We start from the raw sequence: 17,851 nt of genomic DNA on the forward strand, positions 1-17,851 counted from the left end.
GGAAGAGGTACCTAGTAGTAATTGAAGTGACACGCGAAAAACGATACACTGTGCATTGTACCATAGTACTCATATAAGTATGTAGGTAGATGAAACATATATAAAAATACTTTGTGTTTTTATGTGTGTGTAACAAAAATATAAAGAGGCAACGCATGTATATGATATATTCCTGTAACGACACAGTATAAGCTATTTCCGATATCCGAGATACATATAAAAATAATTTGTATAATTGTATGTATAGGTATACATATATACAGAACACCTATTATTTCTAACAGCGGACGTACCATTTGTTTACAAATTACGCCACTTAAGCAAAATATTTACATAGTTGTCCGTTTAAAAAATTATACTAAAGAGTAAAATTATTATTTATTATTCATAGGATAAGACGGAGAAGAAGATAGCGACCAAAGTCATAGCACAACCTATGTTTACACGGATGCTTTATAGTTTTACAAGCAACATAATACATATGTATTATTATAAGCTGAATCAAATAAATCCAATAAAATAGTAGCTGATTGAGATTAAATCATTATCAATATACGTCCAATAAAACATGTGTTGATTTAACTTGTGGGTTACTTTATTTAATTTAACAATACCCGTTGTAGATTTACTATTTAGGATCCAGAATTTAATTGAATTAAACATATTTTTTTGTTTAATACTAATTTTGTTAATTTAACATTTGCGCAGATGAAAACTATTATTTTGAATAAAACGTTTTTAATAACAGTATTGATATAATTTACCTACTATAATATTTCAAATTAATTTTGTGACTGCAATTATTTTTATCTACGCTGTCCAATCACTTGTTTTAGATTTTGATTTCGTTAATTCGTTAGCATTGATAAATTCATGTTATTTATTTCACAAATGGTACATATGGTGCCTAGCGGCCTGAAACTATTTACATGGGATAAGGCGAAGAAGCTTGTACCTATGTAGGGTTACAATAGCGCACTAACCTCGACATTGTGTACAGCAATAATTGCTACGATTACAAGTACATATTATCATTAGACGTTTATAATACACAGGCGTGACTTTAGGGAAAAACTGTAAATCGGGCCACGCGCAGCCAACCTCAATCTGTGTGGAGCGTGTCGTAGGTCGTGTTGTGTAAATGTATATTATGTTACATATAAAGGATAAGACGGTGGCGAGGAGAAGCAATAAAATTGATCGTAAAATTTTTTCTATGGCCCCCCTCGTCATTAAGGCGTTGTAAAAATGACACGTTTACCGCACTATATAGTACTAGCACTTTGACTGGTCGTGGCCGCCGATCAACGAGCAGCTATATCCACCATGCGGAGGGAGGATAGAAGTGGCAATTTCGGCCCAGATAATAAAAACGTATTTTACGGTTATTGCGCTACTCATTTTCACTACACACACACAAACGGGCACAGGAGACTTGTTGTTGTTGTTGTTATGTATACAAAACATAAACTTGCCGTATAAAAAGAAACCTCACATTAAGCGATGCAAATATAATAATATAACGATGAACGACCGGCCGAGGTGCGCGTTCCGGGCGATTGTGGCAATTAAAACACCGTAACAAAGTACTCAGAAAGAGAATAAAAATATAATAAAAAATAATTTACAATTGACTTTTTTTGTCGGCCGCTTATAGACGTATAAAAATACGGGAAATGCACGTTGTTTTTAACCTGTAGAATTTTTCATATAAACTATAAAATAATAACATTATGAAATAGGAAATACTAGGATATACATATACATTATATTGGAAGAGCAATGCAGACGATGCGTTGGGCCAAAGACAGCGGCTACTACATGTATTACAATTAAACGATTAAGCTGCAAGCTAATTAGAGACTGTTAATTAAATTTCAGCGATTATCGTCAAGTTGTAACACGTCAAAGACTATGTTTTTATAGGTACTGTATGTACTGTGCTTACCTTTGAGATGGATACACTGCTCGCCGACTGTGAAACGTACAGACTATAGGATGTCATTAGTTTTGTTACACTTACACATTACAAGGAGACGTTCGTCGGCGGAATTTAGCAACAGACTACGCGGCAAAACGGGACGGTTCTGTTCGGCGTATGTTGTTGTCCAAACAAAGTCTAAACACGGGCGTGGTCACGTGGATTTATGTCGGTCGACCTAGAGAAGAAGAGGAAAAAAATCAGAGGACAGCATGTACCGTTACGGGTAAATTATGATAAATGGATTTATGCGAGTGCATTATGTACCGGGGCGGCCGGTTAGTGAGTAGTAAATCAAAAGACGCGCCCGAAGAAGAGCGGCGCGGTGTCGACCGCAAAGGCCCGTGAGAAGGATATCTAGGTCGGTCGGCCCCATTGTCGTGCTCACGTCCAAACAACGCGCAACAACACCGTATATACTCTAGGTACCGTAACCCTGTATAATACTGTACATAACGCCAGACACCAAGAACATGTGTTTGGATACATCCGTCGTGTACAAACAAATTGTTCAGAAAATTGAGGTCCGACCCCAAAAACGCAATCCTTCACATAAACGTTTGGACCTTGCACGAAAACCAACCCATTGTATATGATATAGTATTTATACTGCAGTGCAGTATGTAACGTGCTCGGCCAAGATAACCCGTGCCCCGCGTGTATTGTATAGACCTAAGACCTATCCGTCTAACCCCGACGGTTCACGTCTCGTTTCAGGACATCTAATATTGTCTTCGAACCGCCGGACGCGCGTTTACCTAGAGCCCTCGTAGACAATAGTACATAGTAGTGGGTATAAAAAAAATACAAGTCTAGATTACCGTTTGACGATTGTTATGGCCGAGGTGATGTGCCTATACGCGGCTCTTGTTCGTGAGAATGTAAAATAATCTTCAATATCCAATTATAAAATAATATAATACCTATGTATCTTATATACACGTTTTAATGATATACCTGTCGATCAGGCATAATATATGAGTGTATTACATGTATAGATTACATCCTGACTTATTTTTCAGACACTCATATCCTTATTAAAGTATTGTGTATGAAAGACAAAATATATGTATATATATATAATGGATGTTACTATTATGTCAAAATCGGAGATGGATTAATTAGTATCACAACAACAGACCGTAAGATTATAGAAAAATGTTTATAAATTACACTGTCGACATACATGCAATTTATTTCTTAAAACAAAACTTTTATACTTGAGTACTTAAAATGTTTTTTCATATTGGTTTATACAATTTTACTTTAGATCAACTCTCTGGGGATATTTTATCCCGGGTTTCTTGAATATTATTTATAAATAGGACACAGTAAAGGTAAATTAAAAACCAAACAAAAAATCATTGTTGCTAATCGATTTTAAATGTAAAATAATTTGTCATCAGATAATTTTTACAATTAAGCATATGCATATAAGAAAATCTATCTAGTGAATCTTTATTAAAGATTCATTATCCAGAACGTTATCATTTTTTTTTTTTACATTGAAAGATATACGAAATGGATACCACATGGTGACCCATGCATGAAGTCGGAACAGGACCAGTTGGCTACTCTTCAGTCTTGTTATACTGACTAACTTCTAATTCCTAGTAAAACACATTGAATGATAGACGAAAATGCATATAATGTATTGAAGCTTAGCAACACTGCAATATATTATATAGCAGGGCACTCGTAAATCACACAGCCGGGCACCACGTGCTGTAACTCTTTCTAATAATATATTCAAACGGAGACGGAGGTGCGTTTATTTCCATATTGGGCAAAGTTTCGAGTGGCAAAGCCTAAGGAATATAATATGATACCACGGTGTTGCAGGGCGTGGAGCGAGAGAGCGAGAGAGTGAATGTGTGTCTGGTAGGGGCGCGAACGTTGAAACAACATCGTTACTCAAACGACGGGGACGGTGAAGGGGAATAAAGGGGAGAGGGGAAGCTTGATATAGGAAGACGTCGTCTTCCCGCGGGAGGGTTCCGGCCATATTTCTTTTTAATCACCGACGTAACTCGAACGGGAGAAAAGTTATCCCGCGCCGACACCAGCTGTGCGCGCACATATATCCTCCTTCTATACTCGTTCTCCTATACTCCTTGTCCGCCGACTCTGTTCTATGTATACATTGTATAAGATTCAATATAATATGTATTTTATGCAGTCGTCTTATGTCGTTAATACACTCACCCTGTATACAACACGCACGCGTACACGTGTGCCCCGACATTAGTGTCTTGTACGCGCATGAATTATAGTGTGTATTTTATTGCAATAATAACGGATACTATATTATGAGTACATGATATCATAAATTTAACCGTCGATAAATCAGCGCAAAAACGGCATAGATGTGCGCCCAAGATCTATGTCTTGAGCACAGCTAAAGCAGTATACTAACTATCGCGTGTCCCACGACTTGTCTATTTATTATAAAATAAAATAAAAAATTGTATTCACACAAATCTTTGTCTGAAATCTGGTTAGGTTAGGTTTGTCTATCGTGGTCCGTTACATGTCATGCTATTTAAAATTAAAAGCCACGTTGATTTACATATTTTTATTTTTGTTTGGGAGTATAAATATGAAATAATAATGACAGAATATTATATTATATACTATTAATTTAGTACCTGGATAATATATATTTCAAAAGCGTGTATTTTTGCATTAAATTATTATTTTTTTATTCGACGGCAATAAATTAATTTTTATTAACACTACTACAGCAACCGAACACTACAAATGTACTAAAACAAAATAATAATATTTGCTTTGAAGATCGAGTAAACTATAATGATACGAAAAAACACGTTTTTTAATAGTTGGTACGAAGACAAATAAATTGAGTTTTGTAGGCGGTGGCCGTGTTTTCATAATTGGTCTATGATCAGATACAACAAAAACAACAAGATTAATTATTTATTTTTATACCTCTTGTACATCTCTTCGTCTTTGATTTATTGAAATATACGTACACAATCGTGATAATTTTTTTAGGAATTCATAATCGAAGCGAGAAACATATAAATATGTAGGTATAAAATATGATAAAGTACATACAAACAAACTCTACTAATACATCATTAGGTTTAAAATATGTAAAATAAAAACAAGCAGATTATTAAAATAAAAAGCAATAATTGCATATTACAATATCAATAAATTATAAAAGTTTTTTCAAAGCTCTAACGCTCTTTAACATTTTGTTGTTAAACAAATAATAAATACAAAACATTATCATTATTAAGTAATATATTTACATTTTGTTAGGTTTACTAAAGAAATAATTATGCGCAATCGAATGAATTGAATATTTATAGGCACAATTCGGATCGTGAATAGAATTAATAATTTATGGTAATAAAATCGAGTTTGATATATTATTTAAAAAAAATAAATATAAACTCAATATAATCAAAATTCAAACAAAGTATCCTAAAAATAAAACCTACATATTTAAGTAGTATAGTCTTCTTACAAGTCTTCTCACTTATTTTCGTGAACTATCATTTACATATTTGTTAAAACTCGAGTTCAAGTTTGATGTGACAATCCGAGCAACAAAATATATATTTTTTAAAGTAGGTTCACAAACCTTTAGGGTTTTATGCAACGGTAATGATTTAACTACTAATTTGATAAATCATTACCCACTAATTAATTACTAATTTGAATGCATGTATATTTTTAATATCTATAATATTCAAACATTTTCGAGAGGGAGTTAAGAGAACTTTTAAGAGGGCTAAGCTCCCCATAGGGGGGGGGGGTGGAAGCTTCTATGTACGTTGACCGTGGCAACAGTGATATATTTTTAATTTAAATCACAAATTCTATGACGTTTGATGACACCATACAAATATAATATGTATGTTGTAGAAGGAAAGAGATAAAGTTGCTTGTGAATGTGTTTTTTATTACAACCGTATGGATCAAGTTGTGAATGTTATAGAAACAGGAGTGTAAATGATTTCTCAATGGTATTGCTCGATTAAAACGGTCTAAATTTCTTGTCGGGCGATTTTCCGAATCGTCGACCGATTCAATGGCGCATTGCAGTCGTTCTGGAAATGAAAATGGCATCGCCTCTGTAATATACACCCTCTTATTGTATGTGTGTGTGCACCGATGAGGGTTGTGCGATATACACTATAATAATATAGTGGTTAATAACACTACTACCGCTGTTGCTGCTGCTGTTAACTAAAAACGACCATTGGCAATATACAACCGACCGCGTCTAGACGCATTTTATTTCCTATAATGGAATTCGCAATATTAACACTATAAATCGACAATGTACAGGCAGTAAGTGTATTTAATGTATAAGAAACTATCTTATTATTAAATCATATATATATATATATATTATATATATATATTACTTTTAAACGGACTAGGATTGACTTTCATAACACGTGTATCCTATTATACTCGAGGGATGACACGAAATAATATTCCACGATATTAATATATTTATTATAGTAGTCTATACACAGCTGATATTGTTTCGGTCAAAGGCGCACAATATCGAATTTTAGCAGTGTCCAAGCACTGAACTCAGTATTAAAATATGGAACGATTGAAATATTATCACCGGGTTTAATTAGTAGTTGCATTTTTTTCCCGTAGTGTTTTCATATAATGTTGTGATTTCAATTTGCCGCAAATTTTTATGTCTCTACCTCCCTCCCAAACATATTGAGTTCGGTGTGTCCAAGGTGTACAATGTATATGTATACCTTTCTTTTGCTATGAAGGGGTAGGTATATGCAAACAAACTAACCTAACACGATGTTCGCCGTTCGTTTTTCGGCTATAGCGTTTCAAGTAATTGCTTACAACGTCGACTAAGCGTCACGCGCGAACCCGGGCTAACATGCACCTGGTTAATTATTGTCGACCAAGTGGCCAGGAGGCGTTAATTAAAAATAATAAAAATACCAACCTCCCAAGGTTAGATACGGATTTACGATAGTGTTTTTTTTTTTTATCAACGCGTTCGCATCGAAAAACTTACCGACGATTTAAATTATTAATATACACGGTCGTTATTAAAATGATTATTATTATTTTCATACCTTTTTCAGTAGGACTTACACGGTATCGGCGGTACTATAATATTATTCATACACGGCTAACATTGTTATAGACGGCCCACGTAATGTGTGGTATACATAACGATCATAAAAAAAACTTTAAAATATAATTCAACCGCGACACCGCGCGCCTTATCTTTGTCTACATATTTTAAAGTGTTTTTATGGTTGTTGTGGTCACTTGTTATATTATACCCGTATAGGTGAGTTAAACTAGGTAAATTTAACTAGTTTAATTTTTAAACAGTGTATATAACGGTATCGCTGTTCGCATCAATAATTAATAATATTTATACTTAAGGTTAATCGTAGCGTTACAAATTTATTTGAATCTCTTCTAGAAAAATGTGTTTGTCCTGACTAAAAAGTGCGTTGCCAAAAAAATTAACCTAAGTATTCATAAACTGAACACCCGGTAAAAATCACGGTCAGTTTAACAAAGTCTTTATAAACAAAAATGATTAATTTATTAGGAAATTAAACAATGTTAATTCAATCAATAGATTGGTAAAATCCTTTGTTCATTTCACAACTACCTACCATTGTTGATTTACTACGTTAAATAATATAAGCAAATGATAAAAAGTTCGCACTGTTTTATTTATTTTACAATGTAATTTATTAAATTTGGTGACAATAAAACAGTTTAGTATTTAGGCATAATATGATAATTGTTTATCCAACTACAACAATGATCAATTTATTATTGATATTTATTGAAATTATATAAGAATTGTGTTAAATTTAAAGTTTTGTTAACATTTGGTTTTGTTAACATTAAAATTGTAAACTATAAGTTATTATTTTATTACTAGTTGGTCCAACTAAATTTTTAGTTAGAGCAACTATACATTTAGTTGGTCAATTAGTTATTTAGTTATTTCAACTAGAAAACGATTGTGTCCCTATATTAACCATGATTTAGTTGGATCAACTATGTATTTTTTTCTGTGTAAAATGCCAATTTTATGGATAAACCATAAACTCAATTCATTAACTAAAAGATATTTTTGTTAAATTAATAAAATATTTATTATTTTAATCCTTCACGAAAAAAAGTAGATAGTTAACACTAAGTAAATAGATAAGCCGACTTTTATAGGAATAGTCGTTTACCTAAATAGTTAGTACAGATAATTTTTTTAATAAACCATACTATCTCTAGTTGATCCAACTGTACTACCTAACCTTTTTTTAATTAACGTTATGAATAATTTTACAAACGATATATAAATTGTGTGTACCTACTTAATACCAAGGGCGCCTTCAGGTGAAAATCTAGGGGGAGGGGGGGCAACTATGGTTTTGTAATAGTTTTTGCGAACTTGGGATATAATCTTGCAGAGGGGGCGGGAATTGCCCCTCAGCTCCTCCTTGCGGGTGCCTTTGCCTAAAACTGTCGTGCGCTGGTTTCGAGTTGTATTTATGTTTTTAATAAAAACCATAATTTTTAATAAAAAAAAAAAAAACAATTTTTCGAACTCGACGGCTGTGCAAACGAATTTGATTAAAAACTTGTGCGGCGTGCAAGCAGGATGAACGATAGGACCATATAGCCGTTAAATGGGGTGGTAGGTACAATATTATTTATACATGACGTATACGAGTAGGTATATATATTTATTATTACACACGGGTAGCTGTTGTTTTAACGGGGCTCGGGCGCCTCTCGGTAATATCCATTTTTTTTCCCTCGGCCATCGCTGTGTACGGCTGTGGAAATCCACCAAGACCACAAATACATTTAAACGTTAGCAAAATAACCGGCGGCGGACGGGGGGGGGAGGAACGATAAAAGTTTACGGCCTGATAAAAATCGGAACCGCTCTCGCCGCTGTTGCGCATAAAGTAAAAACGAAAAAGACCAAGAAGAAGAAGACCTCGTTGCGAAAACAGTCTCAATTTAGCTGAAAGTTTTCCCACAGAGCGAGAGACACGCACACACAGTGGGCGAGCGAAATAGAAAGAGTAGGGAGATCGTATAGCAGATATATATAATGCGAACCAGCCCGCCCGGGAGTTAGTTAGGTAAACCTTGCCCCCCGGACACAGATCTACGGTTATTGCTTTATCGGAGTTTTCCTTGGCCCCCCCCCACCCCCTTACGACCATGCCACCACCCATGGTTACTCTACTCCTTTTATTTTTCTAATATCTATCTATATATATATATATATATAACGCACCCGCATTGCGGAATTATATTGCCTCCTTTATCTCCTCTACTATATTATATTATAACGTCCATCGTTTTGTTTTAATACGCCGAGCACGCGGTTACCGCCGACGGCCTTCTTCTCCTTCTTTTGCGAGAAAAAGAAAAATACAGGCCCGTCTATTACAGCGCAAAAATACGCAATTTTCCCGAAATAACATTAATATAACAACATATATATATATAGGCTCCCGCGGACGTTGTAATTACAAAGAAAAAATAATAGAAAGAATCCGAACCAATAGTATATTGTGCTTACAAGTAAATCGTTTTTGTCGCAGCTTCTTCTACTTGGCACGTTAAACGCCAACAGTGAATATATTAACGCGCCACAAGAACGACTAACGTTTTTAGACGCCTATTGTTTGAAATTTGCATTAAAAGCACCATGAATATGATAATGTAGATAGATATTATATTATATATTATGTATATACATAAAATAAACTGCGACCGTTTAAGTCCAGATTGCACGAATTTATTCATGTCCGAGCGGTATAAAAAAAATAAATAAATAACCACCCGTGCGCGCCTAAGAAAGTTAATTACACTATTTTACATATATTAAATTACAGCGTATGCATCATATTATATGCATACCTACATCCATCAAATGTAATATGTAGAGGTTACTGTAATTTACAAGGCTCGGTTGCTGACACATTCTTAAGTTATTCACCGTGGTGTCCAGTCATTAATAAGCTAAGTGTAACCTTACCTATAACAGGCTACATACTCGGCTCCGACGGGTAAAGGCGAGAAGAGGCTTTTTTTTTTTTGTTTAACTTGCAGAGAAGCTAGGGGGAGAGTTGTCCCTCCCTGTGGGCGCCCTTGGCCGTTTTTATTTGAGTACCTAACCTTACCTAGAGTATATTTTGACTTTGGTCAGATATTATATAAACGTATTGAATGTTATTGCGGTATACCCACAAAGATTACTAATATTATTGTGATTGCATAATAATTATTAATTTTCGGTAATATATATTGGTTCGTACTACTTCTTTTTGAAGAAAATGTAACCTCTCAGAGTTAGGTAGATATATGGACACAATAAAAAAAAAAAGTAAAAACGTTATAGCACTACACTATGTGAGATGAAAACCAATATGAGAATTGTATTCACTGCCTGCCTGCGTGTGTGTGTTGTTTCGGAGGCGTGTCCACGACTGTCCGGTTTTACTTGATTTACAATTTTATCGGTTGTTTCTCAGGTCTTCGCCGCACGACCCCTATCACGCGACCGTATTATACTGTAGGTCCAGTAAGTATAATGTACATAAACACATAAATGTATGTATATAGGTAAGTCCAGGACTCGTTGTACCTATATCGATACCTGCGTGTGCGTATTCGTTGGTTATTGCACATTACCATAGTCCATAGTCAGTATATATATATATATATTGTATACAGCACATCTGTATGTGTATAATAACGAAAGGGAAATACACAATACTTTTATGTGTAACAATGCGACGGGGTTGCAACCGGTGACGTAATCACATCGGGTAACACAATCCTTGTGTGTACTCGTTACTCATTCATACATATAAGTATATAATATATGTCGAGCACAGTATGGATGAAATCTGGTGTGTGTGTGTTATTTTTTCAACATAACTATATAAGAGTTAGCCCGTGGACGACTTCTGTTTTCTACGTGGTGCATAAGACAGTGTTGCCATTGCTAGTGATTCCACTATACCTACACTTTTAATAGTGTGATTAGTACACGTAACGGGCTCAGCTCAGAGATATAACGGTCGTCTTGTGGTAATAATTATTATACAATGCCCCATTTGATGGCATTTTACTTAACGTCGTTTAATATATGCGATTTTTTTTCGAAAATATTATTTTTTACATAAATATGCAATATTACAACATAATACATATAACGGTGTAAATACACTTGTGATGGAGTAGAGAGTTAACATTCTAGTTTTGTATATAATATACCTAATACATTTATAAGTATAGGCATCTTATCCTATATATATATATATATATATATGGTATTATTTACAAATAAATAGACTTGATATGGTAAGAAAGAAAAAGTACAATAATTGGTTAATTTACAGACATATGAATGAACATTTAACCAATTATATATATATATATATTTCCTGTAATATGCTAAAAACCTAGGATCGGAACGAAGGGTGGCAAGTGAGCGCAAAATTTGAAATAACTATATTTCAATTTTATTCAACGTCTTCACGATAAACCAAATACCTCGGTTCATAAGAAGTAAAAAAACCCGGTTGATTTAAACAAACTGTATCCCATATAATATAATGTGTATAAGTACAATAAAACATATTTATGGATTTAGAAATAGTACATTGTTAAATTAACATATCTACTAAGTCATATTATACAAGATGATTTTTTTATAAAAAAAAATTAATTTCTTATTAAACCCTATGAGATATTGAGTGGCTGTTCTATTAATAATTTAATAATAATAATAATAGTTTGTTATGCAAAGACAAAATGTGTAATATTTAGTAAAACATTAACCAAATTTGATAATGTTATTTTCATGGAATAACTGTTAATTTTAAAACTACTCGTGTTAGAGCTAAAATCGTACAACTTCTTAAAATGTGCTATAACCATTAATGATTTAAGTAATTTTATGAGCACTTTTATTTTTAAAAATAGTCAATTATTATACAAAAATAATAAAGAGACTGGTACGGTGTTTGAAGCTCAAGCATTAGGCAGAGTTAAGCAAACTGATAACTACTACCACACTATGAGAGATTAAATTAATTTTTAATCATTATAGTTATTAAATGTACGTTATATAAAACTATCAATCGTTACATCTATTAAACTAGTCACGATTCATTTTTTAATTTAATATTTTATTTGAATAAAAAATGTAATGGATTATAATATCGAACTGTGAAACTTGATAATACCACTTGAGTTAGGTTTGAAAACCTACAATTATTTGCCATCATAATGTATTGAACCGAATCGAACAAATCCATTAGTCGAATTAGTTTTCTTCGGTACAATGTATGTATACACATAAACAACAATATAAAGGGTCATAATAAATATCGCCAAGTACATATACACGCATTAAGATATCAATGAGAAATCTATACGCCACGATTTGTAGTGTATTTGTTTTCAGTCCACTATAGTTTACAAGAATATAATATATTATCTTGTTGTGCGTGGAAGGATAAACAAACAAGTAACGTTTATATATATATTATATAATATAAAAAAGGTCATAAAACTTTCAATTGACTAGACGTGCATTCCCAAAGTGTGTTTACGACGGTTCGCGTGGAGTTGATGTATAGTTTATTACAGAATCAAACACACTCGGCCAGTCCAAACAAAATCTATATAAACCACAATAAACCATCACCGTTATTATTTTATCAGCTCAAACTTCCCCTGCGTAAGTTTCACTTACCTACTCTTCATTGTTTATTCATTCGTTTTATTTTGTCATTCAAACTTATAAAATTTAACATCATTAGGTACATAATATAGTAATATTTCTCATCGAACCTTAACAAAATATTTACCATTTCCGAAATGGTTGAATGGGAATATATATGTGGCTTAGTGCACATTATTGGTATAAGTCTACTTTTTGTTTTCCAAAATTCAATTGTCGATACCAATAGATAGAAAATTGAATGCGCTTTATTATTTTTTTTATAAAGTTCATTTAATCTCAAATTTTTATTTGTTGCGATATTTACATTTACTGTGAACACTTTGTTGTACATTTTTATTAAAAGTAAAAAAATATGTAATTTGCTTTTTTCCATTAAAAAAACAACCTTGCAAACAACCTACGATGTAATGCATTTTAAAGATTCTCAGGTTAGGTTAGGTTAGGTTAGGTTTGTACATGTACTGTATTACTCGACGAATTTAAAACAAAAACAACTTTAAGTATACAAACAAAACGGAACTGAATGAATATATTATGCATTAGGTACGCTGCTCAGTAGTGTACTGTGTATTATTATATTATGCGTTACGATATGAATTATTTAAAGTTATTTTATGAACAGGCTGTACAGGGTCTTGAGTAAACAAAAACAAAAAAAAACAAATGGCGGCGGCCAAAAAAACGTTTGTACATTATAATACACATTAAAATGGAGAAACCACAACACACGGTTACAATCAAAAATGCATCAGTTCGTGATCAGAATGTCGGACTTAAAACATGTCGCCGGGTTCGCAGAGACAGCGGCAGTGTTTTGATCGTGAACTGGTTTTTAAAAATATTTCCAAGGAAAAAACTCTTACCATGGGCAGACATACCAGAATGTATAGATATTATTTATACTCAAAACAGAAACTTGCGCCTCACGCAAGGCTGCGCCGCCCGTGTGTGTGTATAGGTACATTTCTGAGATAGTGTCCCGAAGATTTGTGGTTTTCTTGGTATATTATTTTACTAGGCTCAGAAAAAACTCTCATGCAATAAATCATGACGATTTATTTGTTTCTTTTTTTTTTCTTGGGTTTTTACGGAGTCACCGAATATTGCAGCCGGAGCGTAGAGTTTTACATAGTACAAAACAATGTCATTCGGTTAAAAGTTGCTGTGGGCCAACGAATCAACCTTACCCAATGAAATGCCGCCATAAATAGCCTAGTTTTACGTGATAGTTGTCCAAATATTTTTAATACTTTTTAAATGCCTATTTGTACTTCATGATTTTGCAAACAATCAAGCTTAAGATTAATGTTTATAACGACATTTTTTAAAATAAAATACCGTTTCACAAAACATAAATTATATTTTAATATATTACTTATAATATCTCCTGTAGAGCTTAAAAAAAATGTCTATAGTATTATAAATTGTTGTGTGTGGGGCAGAACATAGTAAGCCGTGTATATAAGTGCGTTGTTATATGTACATGCATTTCGTTTAAACTAGCTAAATTAGCAGATAAATATACAATAAGAATAAAAATGAAAATCGCCTGTTTGAGCGCGTTCGAGGGAAAACGGGGTTTTCCACAGTGCCGTTGTACTATAGTAGAGGTACTGGGGTAAAGTATATATTGCTATACCGAATGGTTCATATATTTTTCATGTAGCACAGTTAAGTCGGGTGCGAACGACGCAGATTCTTTACGAACCGAGCAATAATATAGTACACAACAACAGCAATAATAAAATAATATTATTATAAAATGAAAAAAAAAAGCTTAAAGGAAAAAAAACGACCGCGCTTGTGCGCTTACACATATTATGTATTCCCACGCACAATAATGATAATCATATGTCATCGTGGAAAGTATACAAACGCATTTATACACACACACACAATATAGCGACCAAAGGGGCGGTGTGGGGGAAAGCACGCATGGATATGTGTTGTATATAGGTTGTGCACACATTTCATATTATACAGAGAAAACAAACTCGGAAACAACGGTCGTTAAGTTCTAATGCGTTTTTCGCCGTCTCTTATACAGATTATATTTCTACTATGTGTATACAGCGAAGGAAAAAACAGCGTATATATACGCAGAGTATAATATAAGTGTGTTTGTGTGTGTGTGTTGGAAAATCGCAAACTGTATAATAAAAACGGAAGAAAACCATTCCTCCGCTCATCCCCAGCAGCTACGTTCCCGTTGTACAATAAGTCTTCTGCTCCCCCCCCCCCCCCAAACGTCTGCCAAAGGTCACTTCCCGCCCTTACCACGACGGCCTTTGGCGTACGGTTTCCGGATTTCGCATGACCGAACCCGACACGCGGGGTTCGAACCAAAGGACGGTCAGGGGTGCGGGGGTGAAGGAAGGACTGTGTTGGATATTCACGGACCATAACCTCTGGTGTGCGGATATACAAAGGCGGTGCTACGGCGGCTACCGGCTGGACCGGAAAACGGAAATTGTGCAGCTCCTCTCGCATTTGCACACAACTACAATGTGGTGGGATCAACCCTGGCCCACCCCCCTCCAGAAGAAAAGCTCGAGGAAATCTTTACGGTACGCTAAACACGCAAAATGGCGGATTTCAATTAAAACATGCAAAAGATATACAGTGTATAGGAACAGCTATATCCGACCGGAGTGAACTCGGAAGTGCGTCCGTGAGACATTGCACAGATGCCTTATGTACAGCAGTATCTATATATATTTTTTAATTGATTCATAACGCGTAGACCAACGACCGCAAACAAAAATACTCCACATTCTCAGCGTATGAGAATGTATTGTAATTGGCTCATTTAATAGCCGAAGGAGTTCACGTGGACCCTGCATGATTAAAAAGATCAGATCACAGATATATTGATAATTGCCAACGAACGAGGGAAATGTATAGCTATAAGTTGCCAATATTTGTTTTATTAATTTGCGTAATACATTAATTTTGTACAAAATAAGCTTTCGATTGAAATTGTCGATTATTAGACAATAATATTATAGATAATAGAAGATGAATTATTGGTTTACAATATATAGAGTATATTATTTTATATGCTTCTAATATACAGGTGAGGTCGTACACAAATATATATTAAATAGCTTTCGAGAAAACGTGCTTACCGTATAAATTGCCGCACCCTAAGACTTGTGCCCATTAGTTTTAATGCCGCCGCCGCTGGTACGTTCTACGAGGAAGGTCTTAAGGAAATTACCCGAGCCAATATGGATCAGTGTGTAGTAAATTCCGTTTTATTTCGCATTTTTACCATCCGGAATTTAATATAATGCGCATCCCGTATTGATGTTAAAGTATGCGAGGCTTTTGCGAAAATGGCGAAAAACATAGCAGACTACAACTCAACGGGCACTTATACAAAATTATATGATTCAATAGTAGTGGTACACTCATAGTGGAGGGATTTGTTATATTTAAATAGAATTTACAACAATGAATGTTTCCATTTCATTATTTCAAGTACATGCAATGAGTGTCCTCGTAGGATCTGATATCAGCAGGAGAAATAAATTTATTTATTATTACTACTACTGTGGATACTTTGTAAAGTGTTATAATGTTCACGATCATGTGCGGTGTATGATAAGCTTGTGGTTATTGTGAATAAATTGTGAATATTGTATTAATAACAATAAAAAAAAAAACCGACAAGAGAACCTAGATAAAGTTCTTATTATTTTAAATATGTAAAAAAAAAATTGTTTTACGATTAATATTCAGTCGATAATAGAAAATATGCGTAGCTACGTTGAGATGAAAAAAAAATTATTTAATCACTGTCGAGGATGCCGCGATAGCCCGAAAAATAAATTAACTACCAAAAAAGTCTAATTACTGAACTAATAATTATTACACCTCACAGTTTAACCTTTAAATTAAGATTTTGCAAAAAAAATGCCTACACCTAACTTCTTAATAAACAGGGGGTCCTCTTAATAACATTTTTTAAAAATTATTATCACAATTTTTTACTAGAAATTTTTTACTCTAAATATTATATATTAATTTATGAGTTTATTATTTTTCAATCGTTAAATATGTATATATATATATATGTGTCATATATTATCCTTATAATATACCCAACCGAAAAAAAAGAAAACGACAATATATTTTCGCTTAAAAAAAAATCCACAACACGGCGGGTATATTATTTTCCCACGTGTACCGCAGTGTATGATAATATAGAAGTCCTGTTTCTCCCTTCTTCCCGGGTCACTCTATCCTTATGGATTTCCCATTAAACATGTTTTAGCACGCGCTTTCCGTACATTATTATTATATTCGCCGGCGACCTGCACGATGGCCGTTATAATATTGTCGTCGTCGAATAAAAACCCATTAAAACCGACGGGGCGAAATAAAAATGCTCGTATCTGGTATAATATTGCACCGAAATTGCCGTTTTCCAAGTGGGGTGACCCTTGCACACATAGGTCGTCTTTTGGCCGATGATGTCGCCGGGAGAAATGGCCCGTAAACTCGTGACCGACGACCACGCTGGACGTGAAACCGACCGGAAGACCGACGCGCATGTACATGTATGCGACCCTTGTACAGCATCCGGTGATCCGGTGTTAATTAAATTAAAAAAACTTAAGCCCTGCGAGACTCACGGATCCCTCAAACGAGAGTCCTGTGGAAGGGGCGCACAGTAGGGATGGGCGTCAATCGGCGCATGTAGAGAATAAAAAGGGGAATGTATTGTGTATGCTATACACATATACAAACACTAGCTGCGCACACGTGTCATATGTGGGATTTTGAAAAAAATATAATATATATTTTTTTTTTTTTACTTTGCCCGCCGACATAGTAAATCAAATTCCGGCAACACAATGGCCGCACCACGACAATGCGACGGCCATGAAATTTAATATATATATATATATATATATATAATAATATTATGTTTGTACGACCGAGTGGATCAGCTCCACTATTGCTCAGTTTTCCTCCAGGTCCTCCTTTTGGTTAGGTACACCCGATACGCTGACATCAGTTTTCCATTACACAGTGTGTACGCAAACAAGAAGTCTCTTTCCGAAAGCACTAGAATTTTCTCCAGTACAATT

At 34.2% G+C, this 17,851-nt stretch overlaps 1 long non-coding RNA gene across 2 annotated transcripts in view; it reads left to right on the plus strand.

Annotated features, from left to right (window-relative positions):
- The window catches only part of LOC126841000 (uncharacterized), a 58,475-nt gene that overhangs the window by 1,708 nt on the left and 38,916 nt on the right, over positions 1 to 17,851 (plus strand). The window contains exon 3 of one of the 2 annotated variants that reach the window (XR_007686128.1): positions 392 to 515. The exons of the other annotated variant lie outside the window; for it this stretch is intronic. This is a non-coding gene — a long non-coding RNA (uncharacterized LOC126841000). Of the gene's footprint in view, positions 1 to 391; positions 516 to 17,851 lie in introns of those variants that run through there. 2 annotated transcript variants of the gene reach the window in all.

The sequence above is a fragment of the Adelges cooleyi genome, unplaced genomic scaffold (assembly GCF_023614345.1).
Source record: "Adelges cooleyi isolate 19-005CV unplaced genomic scaffold, UGA_ACOO_1.1 ACOO_flye_CR_arks_rails_tigmint_CR_PRNA_376, whole genome shotgun sequence".
Taxonomy (NCBI): Eukaryota; Metazoa; Arthropoda; class Insecta; order Hemiptera; family Adelgidae; genus Adelges; species Adelges cooleyi.